Raw genomic sequence first — 13,648 nt, 5'->3', positions numbered from 1 at the left:
TTCGTCTTTTTAATGGACTCTGAACATCAATTTTGGCATGTAGTCTCATATAACCATGACCACCTTGACTGATAAGTTTTGTATCATGAGCATCAAATTTTCCTATAAACCACGAAATGGTCTAGCCATTGCCTTCGTCATCAAACCATGTGATAGATAATGGATTTGAACTTAAAAATCTGCAAAACTAATAAAACTCGTAATGGATCTTCTCCACCCCTAAATTGTGAAACAATAGGATATGAATGTTAAAAGTCTATGAGGAACCATCAATTACTCTTTCCATATCCATCTCATGGTAAAACCAAACTAAAAAAAATGCTTTTTACAAAGATCTGTGATTGTAACCCCTCCCAACAAATGCTAGAAATTGGCCATAGTATTACCGTTGTAATACCCCAGAATTTTGGTTTATGAGAAAGGATAAATAGTTGAAAAGTGAAATAAGTATTTAGAGAGAAAGCATGAATAATGAAATTTAGTAAGGTTAAATTGCAAATTTGTGAAAGTTAGAGGACTAAAAGTGTAAATTTACTATTTATTGTGACATGGTTATGTATTGATATGTGGATTTGGAAAATTGAGATCTTGGTTAAATTGAATAAAGAGAAAAATATAGGGATTAAATTGAAATTTCCCTATTTTATGGAGGAGAGACTTAAATGTAATTTTTTATTTTTAAATGATATTGAGATTCTGATTTTTTATTTTATGGAGGAAAAAATCCATGAATTTTCTTAATATTACCCTAAAACTATAGCCTAATTTCATATCCTAGAGTGTTATGAGATATTATTTACCATGGATATCAATTAGTTGAAGGAGAAGTAAAGGAAAACATAGGAAAGAGAAGAGAAAGGTTGAATTAAATTGAAAAAAATAGGTAAGTGCTTAATTGAGTTCAAGCTTGTTTATTTTATTTTAAGTGTTTAAAATTTTAATATGAAAAAGAAGAAGATATGATTATGATGAATACTTGAATTTAGTAGTGAATATGTAAATAAAGGTATGTTAGTAAAGTAAAAATGATAAAGTGATAATTTATTGATTAGTGAATTTAATGAAACTAAGGATTAAATTATAAACAATGAAAAATTATTTATTTGTCATAAATTGATAAATGAATAGATGCATTATCTTGAAATTACTATAGAGAGGATTAAATTGTAATGCGTATAAAAGGTGTTATATGAAACCAACAAAGTGATTAAAGACGTAAATGAAGTGTTATGTGATAGTAATGAAGTGTAAGGTGATATAATAATTATTGAATTTTATGAATTTAAAAACTAAATTGTAAAATGTTCAAAAGTTACTATGTGTACTAAAATAGTGAAATAATTATTTGAATGAAGTGTTTTATGAAAGCAAAGTGTTATATGAAAGTGAATTAAAATCTAAAGTGTAAAGTATTGTAAATATGTGATATGTTAGTGTTCGTGTGAATTAATATATGAAGTGAGGATGTAGTGCATGTGGTTATGTAATTCAAAGTGAATAAGTAATGTGATAGAGAGTGATATATGTGATATGCCAAGTATGTTATATAAAGAAAATATGTGAATGTGTAAAAATGAAAAATATTATGTATATGTTTATATGATTTAAAATGAAAGTGTTATATGAATAAATGTCTTAATAAGCTTAGAAGATATATGATATGTGATAATGAAATGATTTTAGAGTTGAGAGGGGCTAGGGGTTCAGATGGGAACTAGGTTGGTGTTGCGGGGGTTTGAAGGGAATTGGGAGAGGAGATGTAACACCCCTAACCCGTAACCATCGCCAGAATAGGTTAAGAGACATTACTGGACTTTCAACTCAAGTTCAGATTGGTAATTCATCAAACATTTAACAAATTTCATTTCATTTCAGTAATTATCAATCATCCATATTCATAACATGCTTAAATCGAGCATACAAAGCTTAATTCATATGTTCGGGACTGAATCGATAACATATAAAAGTTTTGAGAAAACTTAGAAAAAATTTTGAATAAGGGTCATACGCCCGTGTACTCAGGCCGTGTGGCATGAAATAGGCTTAGTTTAAGCCACTTTTCACACCCTAAAACACATGTACCTAAACCATTCATATAGTACCAAATTCACATACAATATGAACAACTATAAACAACCATTTCAATGCACATATATGCCATTTCAAAGCCAATCATTTACATACTCAAATTAATACCATTTATGCATTTAAACACATATCAAACTAATATGATTCAACCTCATACCTATCCTAATATCAAATAACATTCAAGCATTTCTCAATCACCAACTCATCACATACCAATATTATAATATGCATCAAGTCCTTCATAAGCAAACTTGCCAAAACATATCATCTTATACACATTTGACCATTATAACAACTAAGCCAAATCTCATAGCTTAAGAACATTAAAACACATAACTATACAATAAGCTAAAATAACCAAAAACATATTCCCATATACTAGCCTATACATGCCATATTTACACAATTTCCATGAGTTCAAAAGTACCGAGAAATCGACTGGATAGTGTGATGCTTATCTCCGACGTCGTTCGAATCGAGCTAGCTAACAAACCTCTATAAAACACGAAGAAGTAAACTGAGTAAGCATTAAAACTTAGTAAGCCCGTATAATAGAATTTAAACTTACCATATTGCATAATTTAAGCAATTAAATCAATATGTCCAACTCGAATATTCAAATGCCTATCACACATAGGCCTCAATAGGTTAGAGTCTCAAATATGCAGATAACCAATATTTCATCCATGAATGATTCAATTTGGCATTCAACTCACGTAGCATTTCATTCATACATTTCATAAAATCTTGTTTCCAGTTCCATATGTCCTCATAACACATATCATATTTCATCTATAAAATTCACATAGATCATATTCCATTTCATTCTCAATCATATAATCAGTAACAGTATAATGCCCTTTGAACCTAATGAAACATCGAAGGATACTCTAGTGATACACACTATGTGCATTAATTGGTAATCTGTCAATTCATTATCATTTTTGCTCTTTCGAGCCATGATCGGTAAGCTCATTCTGAGCTGAAGAACGGTAAGCTCTATCGAGCTGAAACGGTAAGCTCATAAGAGCTGATATATCGGTAAGCTCATACGAGATGTGGTGAGTCCAGAAAAAATGTAGGAGCTTGACCAAAATGGTAACCCTGGTGACATGTCACTCGTATCCTACGATTTTCTATAGTTCAAACGGGGCTCGGTATTACTCAATACATTTCAAATTAAGCAATTCAATATCGTTTATTTCAACCATTCAATTCACACACATATACATACATATTCATTTCATACAATTGCAATTAAATGAAAGTTCGATTCTAATTATACAAACTTACCTCGAGTTGCTAAGATGGAAATTATCGACTATTCGTCCAATTTTCCTTTTCCCCGATCTAATCCCAATCTCGACTTATCTTGATCTATACATTATCAAAATCAAATTATTTAATCAACTATTTATTCAATTTATTCCAAAACACACATTAGGGCTATTTTACACATCTTCCCCTAAACTTTCACATTTTTACAATTTAGTCCTTATCACATAAAATTGCAAATTCATGCAATTTAGTACAAACCCATGCTTAACTGAATTTAATACATGTTACTAGCAGCCCATATTTTCAATTTATTCACACTTTTAACCACCACATTTCACATTTTATCAATTTAATCCCTTTTTGACATTTTTGTTAAAAAGTACTTTACAAAACTTGTATATCTAACATTACACCTTCATAATCTATCATTAAACACTTAAAAAACCAAGCATTCAAAAATGGCATCATTTGAAATCTATAACAGTTTCAAAAATGAAGGTACGGGCTAGCTAGATTAAGATGCAACGATCCCGGAAACATAAAAATCATCAAAAATGGGCTTAAAATCACTTACATGCAAGGGTTTAGGTTGCTGAAATTTTGAGCTCCCCAATGGCTATTTCTTGGTGAAAATCGGTGGAAGATGAAGAAAGAATGAAGCATTTTTCTTTTGTTTTATTTAATTTACTATTAATTACCTAATTACCATTTTACCCTCACCTAACTTTAAAAATTACTCAATTACCAAGCCATGCACATCCACTAACTTATGTAATGGTCTAATTACTATATAAGGACCTCCACTTTAAAGTTCTATGGCTATTTAATACCTTTAGCTATTAGAACTCAACTTTTACGCTTTACATGATTTAGTCCTTTTTACCAAATTAAGCATTTAAACAATAAAATTTCTTTACGAAAATTTCATCTAATGATTCTATCATGCTTTAATATTTAATATAATAATAAAATTAATATTTTAATTTCAAATTTGTGGTCCCAAAACCATTGTTCCGATTTGACCCAAAAACGAGCTGTTACAGAAGAAATGAGTTATGTAATGTGTTTAATGGAGGTCCATATATTTTCTGAAGCTTTATTATCAGAGTTTCGTTAAAGGCTGAGAGTTCTATTTTGGCCTAGAGTTATGGAATTTATTGAAATACTATATGTTCTAATTGATTGGAACTCCTTTAAGATTCACTAAGAATTGCAAAAGTGATACGAGAAAGTAAAAATGTTGTAGTGATATATGTGATTCAGTAATACATGTGAATTATGTCTTAAATGAAATATGTGAGTTAAGTGTTTATGTTATATTTGTGATATGGGAAAAAGATTTTGATATGTGAATGTGAAAGTTGATTAGTGACTATATGTGTGAAAGTAAAATTATAACTTATAAAGTTAATTTAAATGATTTTATGTTTTGAAAATAAATTAAAAGTTTAAGTATATTAGTGAAAGAAACTATGTGAATAAATGTTATTAAAATTATTTAAATTGTATATATATATATATATGGTGAGATTGAATTCAATTGAGTACTTAAGTTATTCAAATAGCTGAACGCGTTTATTCAAATATGTAGGTGAAAGAAAATACATTGAAGGTATGTGAACTACTTTATAATGATTGTTAATTCAACTTGATCACATTACTAATCCAACCTGCAAGACCGATTTCTTTTTGGTATGAATATAAATTTTGGACTTTAGAGATGGCATATACTTAAGTTTCGTAGTGTATAAATGTATAATAAAAATGTTATAAAATAAGTGTATTTATGTAATTTCAAAAAATGATTATGTGTTTAAATGTAACTGTTGCTCGGATCTATTATCGGATCTAGTGAAGGTGTTACATGCCTAACCTAAAAATGGACAAAACTGGAAGTTAGAAAACACCCTACTACCCAACCTATCTTGATCTTCTCCAACGTTGATCTTCCAGGCTTACTCTTCCCAATCTTTAATACTAAGACCCGCCATGTCTTCCTCCATCATATCCAAGAAACAAGACCTGCAAAAGAAAGAAAAAGCAAAGATCAATAGAAGAAACTAGCCACAAAGGCAGACGAGAAAATAGAAGAAATGTGCCACGAATAATTAATTTGATCCCAAGTACTCACTTTAATAAATTGTTTTATTCTCTCATGTTCCTGTCAAAAAACTCAAATATAAAAAGTACTTCCTTAACAATGTTTAACTTTCCTTCTTGTTCTTGCTTATGTTTTGATTTGGTCCATTGTCGTTTTGAATTTATAGTTCAAAACAGCAATATTCAACCCTGACAAGCAGAAGAGCAAAAGATTTATAGTAAGAACCAAAACAACACTTGACCGACTTATGTTTATGAAATTCCATTGCATTTTCAACTGCACAATATTGAAAGCAAACTTGATCCCAGTATTCTGATAAATGTATTCTAAAAAACAATCCTAAACATTTGTAAATATAAAATCCAGTCTGGGGCTGACAAAAACATAAGATCTGCAGTTTACCTGCCTCCAAAGTTTAGAAGGTAGAAAAACAAGTAAGTTTACTTGCAGTTTCAATTAATCACATGAAAAATAGTTTTTATAATGAAAACTGGGCTTTGGAGAAATTGAACTAACTGAGCTTAGCGGCTTCAACGAAATTTCCACCTTGTCGAGCTGGATTTGAGTTCTAAGTTTAATGATCATTTCAGTTTCTTGTTTCAATCCATCGCATTCTTTGCTCTTATTTTGGTTTGCTTATCTCTCAAGCATTCATTTACTTTGATGTTCCCCATCTTTGCTTTCACCCGTTTGAGTTGGACCCTCATGTAATAATAGCTAGGGTTATGAAAGAGAGAATTTAGTGAAAGAAGGAGAGAAGAAGAAGAGAAGAAAAAGAAAGAAAAAAAAAAGAAATCGAAAATAAAAGAAAATGAATAAAATTGATCGAAAAGAAAGAAAAAAACACCATAAGGATTTACTATGCAACTTGGCCTAAGAGTAAGTCACACTAATGCCATTACACCATTAAAGGATGAAAATGTAAAAATTGATAGCTTTCGCGACAATAACATAACTTTTTTAAAAGTTTGATAACCAAAACATATTTTAAATCATACATAAATAATTAAATTTATATCATTTCATCGTTAATTGCAATTAAGGGCTTAGTAACGTTGTTTGAATAAGTCCGACTAACCAGTTGGATTGGTTGAACTAAGAGTAGGTTCGGGTACCGGTTCGAAAAGTGACTTTAAATTGGTTAGACCATGAACCGGTATGAATTGACTAAAAAATTGATTGAATCGGTGATGGAATCGATTCAACCAAAATATTTAAAATATTTGGATTTTTAATATTTTTAATCAGACCAGTTGGTCCGACAAACCAATTATAGTCTGACGAACTAGTGACTTGATCAGTTCGACCACCGATCTGGTTTTAAAAAACATTGGGCTTAGTGATCAAAATGTAAAAATTGATAAAATTAGTGATCATATCGTAACTTTATAAAATTTGATGACCAAGACGTACTTTATACATACATAAATAACTATATTTATAATTTAGCTAAAACAATTTCTTGGGTAAACTATACCCATGGTCACTCTAAAATAGGGTTTGTCCTATTTTAGTCACTCCAAATTTTTGTTCACAATTTAGTCACTTTAAATAAGATAATTGTGCAAATTAGTTATTGTCGTTAAAATTTTCATTTTCTTTTATCAGATTATTGACGTGGCACATTAGTCCATTGAGTGACTGGCATGTGGTTTTTTTTGTTGACTTTTGACTAAAGTTTAGGGACCTCTTTGTAAAGTTTAGGGGGGATTTGGACTAATTATAGGGGCGTCCCTAAACTTTAGTCAAAAGTCAACAAACAATACAACGTGTCAATCACTCAATTTGCTAATTTTTCATAGACTTGTTCGGGTGGCTTGGCTCGAAGGCCCATCGGAAAAGTGAGAGGGTTTAGGCAAACAATACATGGACAAAAAAATAATGCCCATTTTTTAAATGGGCCAGGTCTCGGGTAAGTTTTTTTTCTTGGACCCGACCCGGTTAGAATTTGCAAAAAAAAAAAATTACTGTTGTTTTTTACTATTTTTTCATTATTTTTCTATCATTTCGCTATTATATTGCTACTATTTTGTTGTTATTATTTGGATATTGTATAACTCTTCTTTTATTATTAATTTTGCTACTATTTTAGAGGCATTTTATTGCTAAGTTGCATTTTAAATATATTTTAAAATTTTTTTCCATTTATTGAGAAATATTTATTTTAACATTTTAGTGTATTTAATTTATTATATTTTTTAAATTTATTTTATATAAAAATAATATAAAAAATTTTAGGAAGGGCAAGCTGGGCTCAAATTTTAGCATTTTTATCCGAATCAGATTTGGATAAAATTTTAGGCCTATTTTTCGAACCAGGTCAAACTCAGGCCTAAAAAATGAGCCTAAATTTTTTACTTGACCTGACTCGACCCATGAACAAGTTTAATTTTTCATATTAGCAACCCATCAAATGAAAATGAAAAATTTAAAGGTTACATTAATTCACACAATTAATTTAGAGTGATTAAATTATTTTTTTTTAAATGATTAAAATAGGAGAAATATTATTTTAGAGTGGGCAATTTACAGAGAAAAGCCCTTTTTTTCAAAAATTATCAAAACGGGTCCATTATTTAATTATTTACCGGAATGATCCATTTTTCGGGAAATCGCGTCCACGTAAGCGATGTCGAGTGCGCGTCGAGAAATCGTAGCCGCGTCGGCGTGAGTTCTTGACATGGCAACAAATCGCGCCTCTAGGATGCGATTTGTTGCCATGTCGACAACTCATACCGACGTGGCGCATTTAAACTTCAGCGCATGAACGATTGCTCAACGGTCAAAATTTGACCGTTGCCCCTAACGGTAAAAAAAACTATAAATACCCCCACCCTTTTTTATTTTTTCACAAACTAATCCTCTCTCATATTTTCTCTCAATTTCCTCTCAATTTCCTTCCAAAATTCTCTCAAATCCATATTTAATTTCCATTTCCTTTCAATTTCCTTTGTTAAAATAATTTTAAATTTTTTTATATTTTTATAAATCATAAAAATTTCTACGATTTCATCAATGGCCGGATCATTGACTCGTCTTGATAAGCATCACATATCGGTGGAACAAATGAAAATGGTAAGTGTTAAATTTAATTTTTAAATATTATTTAAGAATTTTTTAATTATGCATTTTTAGATAATTATTAATTTATTATTTGTTATAAAAGTCTGTAGATCGGGTATTGGAATGCAAGATCCGAAATATGCATGCTCCTCCATCACCGTTGGTAGAGAACTACATGCGGGAAGCGGGTTTTTGGCACGTGGCGACGGTAGGCCGGGGATGCAAGTTGTACCCAAAACTAATCAGCGCGTTGATCGAGAGGTGGAGACCCGAGACGCACATATTCCATCTTTCATGTGGAGACTCTAGAAGATGTCAGTCTGCAATTAGGATTGCCGGTGGACGGTTACCCAGTCACCGGGTCTGCTCAATCTAGCGATTGGGAGGCGGTGTGCTACGAGCTTTTGGGCACTATTCCGGAGAAAATAGAGGGAGGTAAGGTCGAGATGGGCTGGTTACGTGACACATTCCCTGATCCGGATGAAGATTCAACCGAGATTGAAAGAATCCGATATGCTCGGGCATACATTCTTCAATTAATTGGAGGTTATCTGATGCCCGACACGTCGCGGAGCCGCGTACATCTAAGATGACTGCTAAAACTCGTTGATTTTAGAGCAACCGGTGAATTTAGTTGGGGGTCTGCCGTCTTGACAACGTTATATCGGGAGATGTGCAGGGCGACGCGACCGAGGAGAGCAAAAATCGGAGGTTGCCTATCACTACTGCAATCATGGGCACGGTTTCGCTTTCCATTTCTACGTCCTTGGGTGGACCACCCATATACATTCCCACTCATAACGAGGTAATTTTTATATTAGATTTTACAATTATTATGTAGATTTTTAAAAATAAAAGTATGCTAAAAATTTATTTAATTAGGTGGAACCATCCGGCAAGTCATGCTGGATTACCGTCCTCTCTTGAAGATATACGACTTCTATTGGACGAACGATCGAAAGCACAAGTAAGTATTATTGCAAATAGATATTTTCATACATTCGCTAGTCGATTGATATTTAGTATTTAGTATTATGTATATAACTAATATTTCTATCATGTTCATATAGTTTCAACGGACACCATACGAGGATCCGGCATTTCGGGTAGTAATCCCGGAAGAGTTTTTACAAAATCTGAACGGTTGACACGTGAAAGTCGTGTTGATCAACTATGCAACCGTGGAGCCGCACCAGACAGACAGAGTGCTACGACAGTTTGGATGTAGACAATCGATTCTCGTGGACCCTGATTTGTTTGACGATCACCACAAAATCGACCTTTGGCTATTGAATACGGATTGGACTAGATACTGGTCCAAGTATATAGAAATGTGGGAAAATCGGCATGAATATATACCTACTCGGGAACCAATCATTGTTCCGGAGTTAGCGTACGTTCCAGAATATATGCCATGGTTTATGATCCATGGCAAGCCGTATTTACTGACGCCAGAGGAGAGGCAGCGGCAAATACGTGTCGAAAGGGAAAGACGCAGGCCTCTAAATCCAAGATGACAAGACGACGAAGGCAGCCCCTCAACGAGGCCTAGACATTCACCCAGCTCATCATCAGCAGCCATGCAATCACCGAATAGAGAGCAAACACGGTCACCCGAAGCAGCAGTTCAACCGATGATACCCACTCAACCGCCTTTTCAGATGATGCCAGGTGCGTTTCCTAGCCCTTATATATATCCTAACCCTTATATGTATCCTTTTCCGAGTCCTATGGCAGGTTAGAGCCAAATGCCCGGTTCAGCTCCATTTCCTGTTATGCCAAGTAGACCGCCGATGTATACGCCAGCGGCGCACGGGGAATCGCAAGAGGGGCCGTCGAGGAGCTTTCCTTTTTACCAATCCCCAGCAACGTATGGGTTTCAAACACCGTCGCCCTTCGTGATGCAAACACCTCCACATACACTATTCTTTGAAGGTGGATCATCGTCCCAAGTCCGACAACCAGATGCCGTCTGGAAGAACCGAATCCCGGAGAACAACAACCGCCACGGAAGCTAGAGAAAGGAGGAATCCAGCGTGTAACCGTCGACGACCGCCATGTGGCACTGAATCCCCCGGCATAGACATTGATTGCCATATTTAAAATTATTTGTACAAATATTTTGAGTATTTTGAAGTTTATTTGATGTAATAAAATAGAAGTTTATTTGATGTAATAAAAATAGAAATTTTTTTGAGTTATTTTGATATTATTTGATGTAATAAAATAAAAGTTTATTTTATGTAATAAAATAGAAATTTTGAATATTTTGAATATTTTGATATTATTTGTGAATTCTACTAACCTAATTAATTTGAAAAGAAAACCTAACCCAATTAAATTGAAAACCTAACCTAATTAAATTAAAAACCTAACCTAATTAAAAAACCTAATCTAATTAAACCCTAAACCCTAACCTAATTAAATTGAAAAGAAAACCTAACCTAATTAAATTCAAAACCTAACCTAATTAAATTAAAAAGAAAACCTAACCTAATTAAATTAAAAACCTAACCTAATTAAACCCTAACCCTAACCTAATTAAACCCTAAACCTAACCTAATTAAACCCAAACCCTAACCTAATTAAATTGAAAACCCTAACCTAATTAAACCCTAAACCTAACCTAATTAAATTGAAAACCTTAACCTAATTAAACCCTAAACCCTAACCTAATTAAATTAAAAAACTAACCTAATTAAATTGAAAACCTAACCTAATTAAATTAAAAACCTTAACCTAATTAAACCCTAAACCCTAACCTAATTAAATTGAAAAAACTAACCTAATTAAATTGAAAACCCTAACCTAATTAAATTGAAAACCCTAAACCCTAACCTAATTAAATTGAAAAAACTAACCTAATTAAATTGAAAACCCTAACCTAATTAAACCCTAAACCCTAACCTAATTAAATTGAAAACCCTAACCCTAACCCTAAACCCATAAAAACCCTAACCCTTAACATTCACATAATGTTAGATTTGGAAAAATGTTTTTTCCCGATACTAACAATTAATAATTTTATATAATTTGATAATTTTACTAACAATTAATACAATTTATCGGATAATAATTTTACATTCACATAATGTTAGATTTGGAAAAATGTTTTCACTGGTACTAACAAATAATAATTTTATATAAATTGAAATTTTTACTAACCATTAATACAATTTATCAATTAATAATTTCACAAACTTAATTTTTTTTTACAATTACATTCAACTATTGCGATTAGGGCATGATCGACTTGTATGGCCTAGATTCCTACACCATCCGCACAACTTCGTTTGACTGGCTGTTTTCTCGGATATCCATATTGTTACGTATTCTACTCGAGCAAGGTCGACCCTTTGGTTTGCGGCGTAATTCTCTATCTGGTAACAGCTTAAAAAGAGTAAGAGATACGGGCGGCCAGTTACGTTCATCTGGGAACGGTGGGAAAACATGTCTCCAGACATTGTACATGTTTTCTAATTTGTACACTTCGTCCACATAACTCATCGGATCCAGACAGAGATCCTGACAAGCTGCAATAACATGAGCGCATGGATAACGAAGTGTATCAAACATTCCACAGTCACAAGTCCTATTTCGCAAGTGTACACGATATTGCCTACCAACAACACCTTGGTGCGGTCTGTCAAACTCTGTCACGCGAAACCATAAATTGTCTCGATCATGACAAACTGTGTACATGGTGTTTACCCTCGCCTTGGCCTTGTTAATTTCTTGAACTACCTTACTGCACCATACATGGCCTCCCTACATCGCTCGCATAACTTCTTTCGCTTTGAAATAAGCGCCGTAAGCGAAAATATGTCTCTTACACAACCGATGTTATCGGTAGATGGCGCGTTCCTTTAAGAACAAAATTTATGCATTCAGCCAGGTTCGACGTCATATGGTCATATCGTAGGGTGCCATCATATGCTTGTGCCCACTGTTCGAAACGTATGTTACAAAGGTAGTACGCCCCTTCTGTGTTAATTGAATGTAAAATTGCCAACATATCGTGAAAACGATCTTTATTTATTTCATACCCTGCAAATATAAGATCATAGCGAATAATTTATACCACTTCTACCAATAAAACTAATTCAAATTGACAAACGAAATAACACAGATATAAACTAAATACCCATGTTGGTCACTTGCCGTCGTTCGTTCTTAGATGGATATTGCCTATAGTAATTCGAAGCAACGTGTCTTAGGCAATATCTATGGTGTGTGCGCTGCCATAAGCTTCCCTGTCGATCAAATGCAACTAGTATAACGGCGCCCTGATCTGAAATAACACAGATATCAGGTTAGGGGCACACATGCCTCCTTAACCTAGAGAGAAAGAAATCCCAGTCATCAGATGACTCCCCCGGTGTTATTGCAAATGAAATTGGAAGAATTCTCCCACCGCCATCCTGTGCCATTGCAAGCAATAGCCGATGAGTATACCTCATGAACATAAAGGTACCGTCAATTTGTACCAACGGCTTGCAGTATGGAAATGCGTCTCGGTATTGCTTAAAGGTCCAAAACAGGCGTTTGAACACTTGGCATCCACGTAGCAATCGACCGTTGTAGTACGCATGTTCCGTTTCAAGGTCTGTGATGGCACTTGGGACGTTTCTCTCTAGCACCTGACAGCACTGCCATATTTCATTATATGAGGCGTCCCACCCACTATGCATATTCTCCAACGCCTTTTGCTTAGTTATCCAAGCCTTGCGGTAAGAGGGCGTGTACCCCATTTGGCTACGGATATTGGCAATTAACACCGGCACTGAAGTCCTGGGATTTGCTTTTACCGTGGGCAGTATCAAGCTAGCTAACATAGCTGAATCCATCTTGGGATGATCTTGTGAAACACCTATAAAACGAGTACATTAAATAATGCAACATTGCATAATAAAAGTATTGTTCAGAAACCGTCAATACTATACCTGCAGCACATGTATGTGGACCTTTGTACTTTTTAATCTCCCACAACCCTGTCATTTTCCTTAACGAGGCATAGATTTTCCATGAACATGTGCCGTCTTGGACCTCACACTTCGCTTCAAACTTATCAGATTTGGATTTAACGACGTGGTAGTTAACGCCATTTTTGATGCTATG

Source organism: Gossypium raimondii, chromosome 13, assembly GCF_025698545.1.
Source record: "Gossypium raimondii isolate GPD5lz chromosome 13, ASM2569854v1, whole genome shotgun sequence".
NCBI classification, from domain to species: domain Eukaryota; kingdom Viridiplantae; phylum Streptophyta; class Magnoliopsida; order Malvales; family Malvaceae; genus Gossypium; species Gossypium raimondii.
This window is presented reverse-complemented; position numbering follows the sequence as displayed.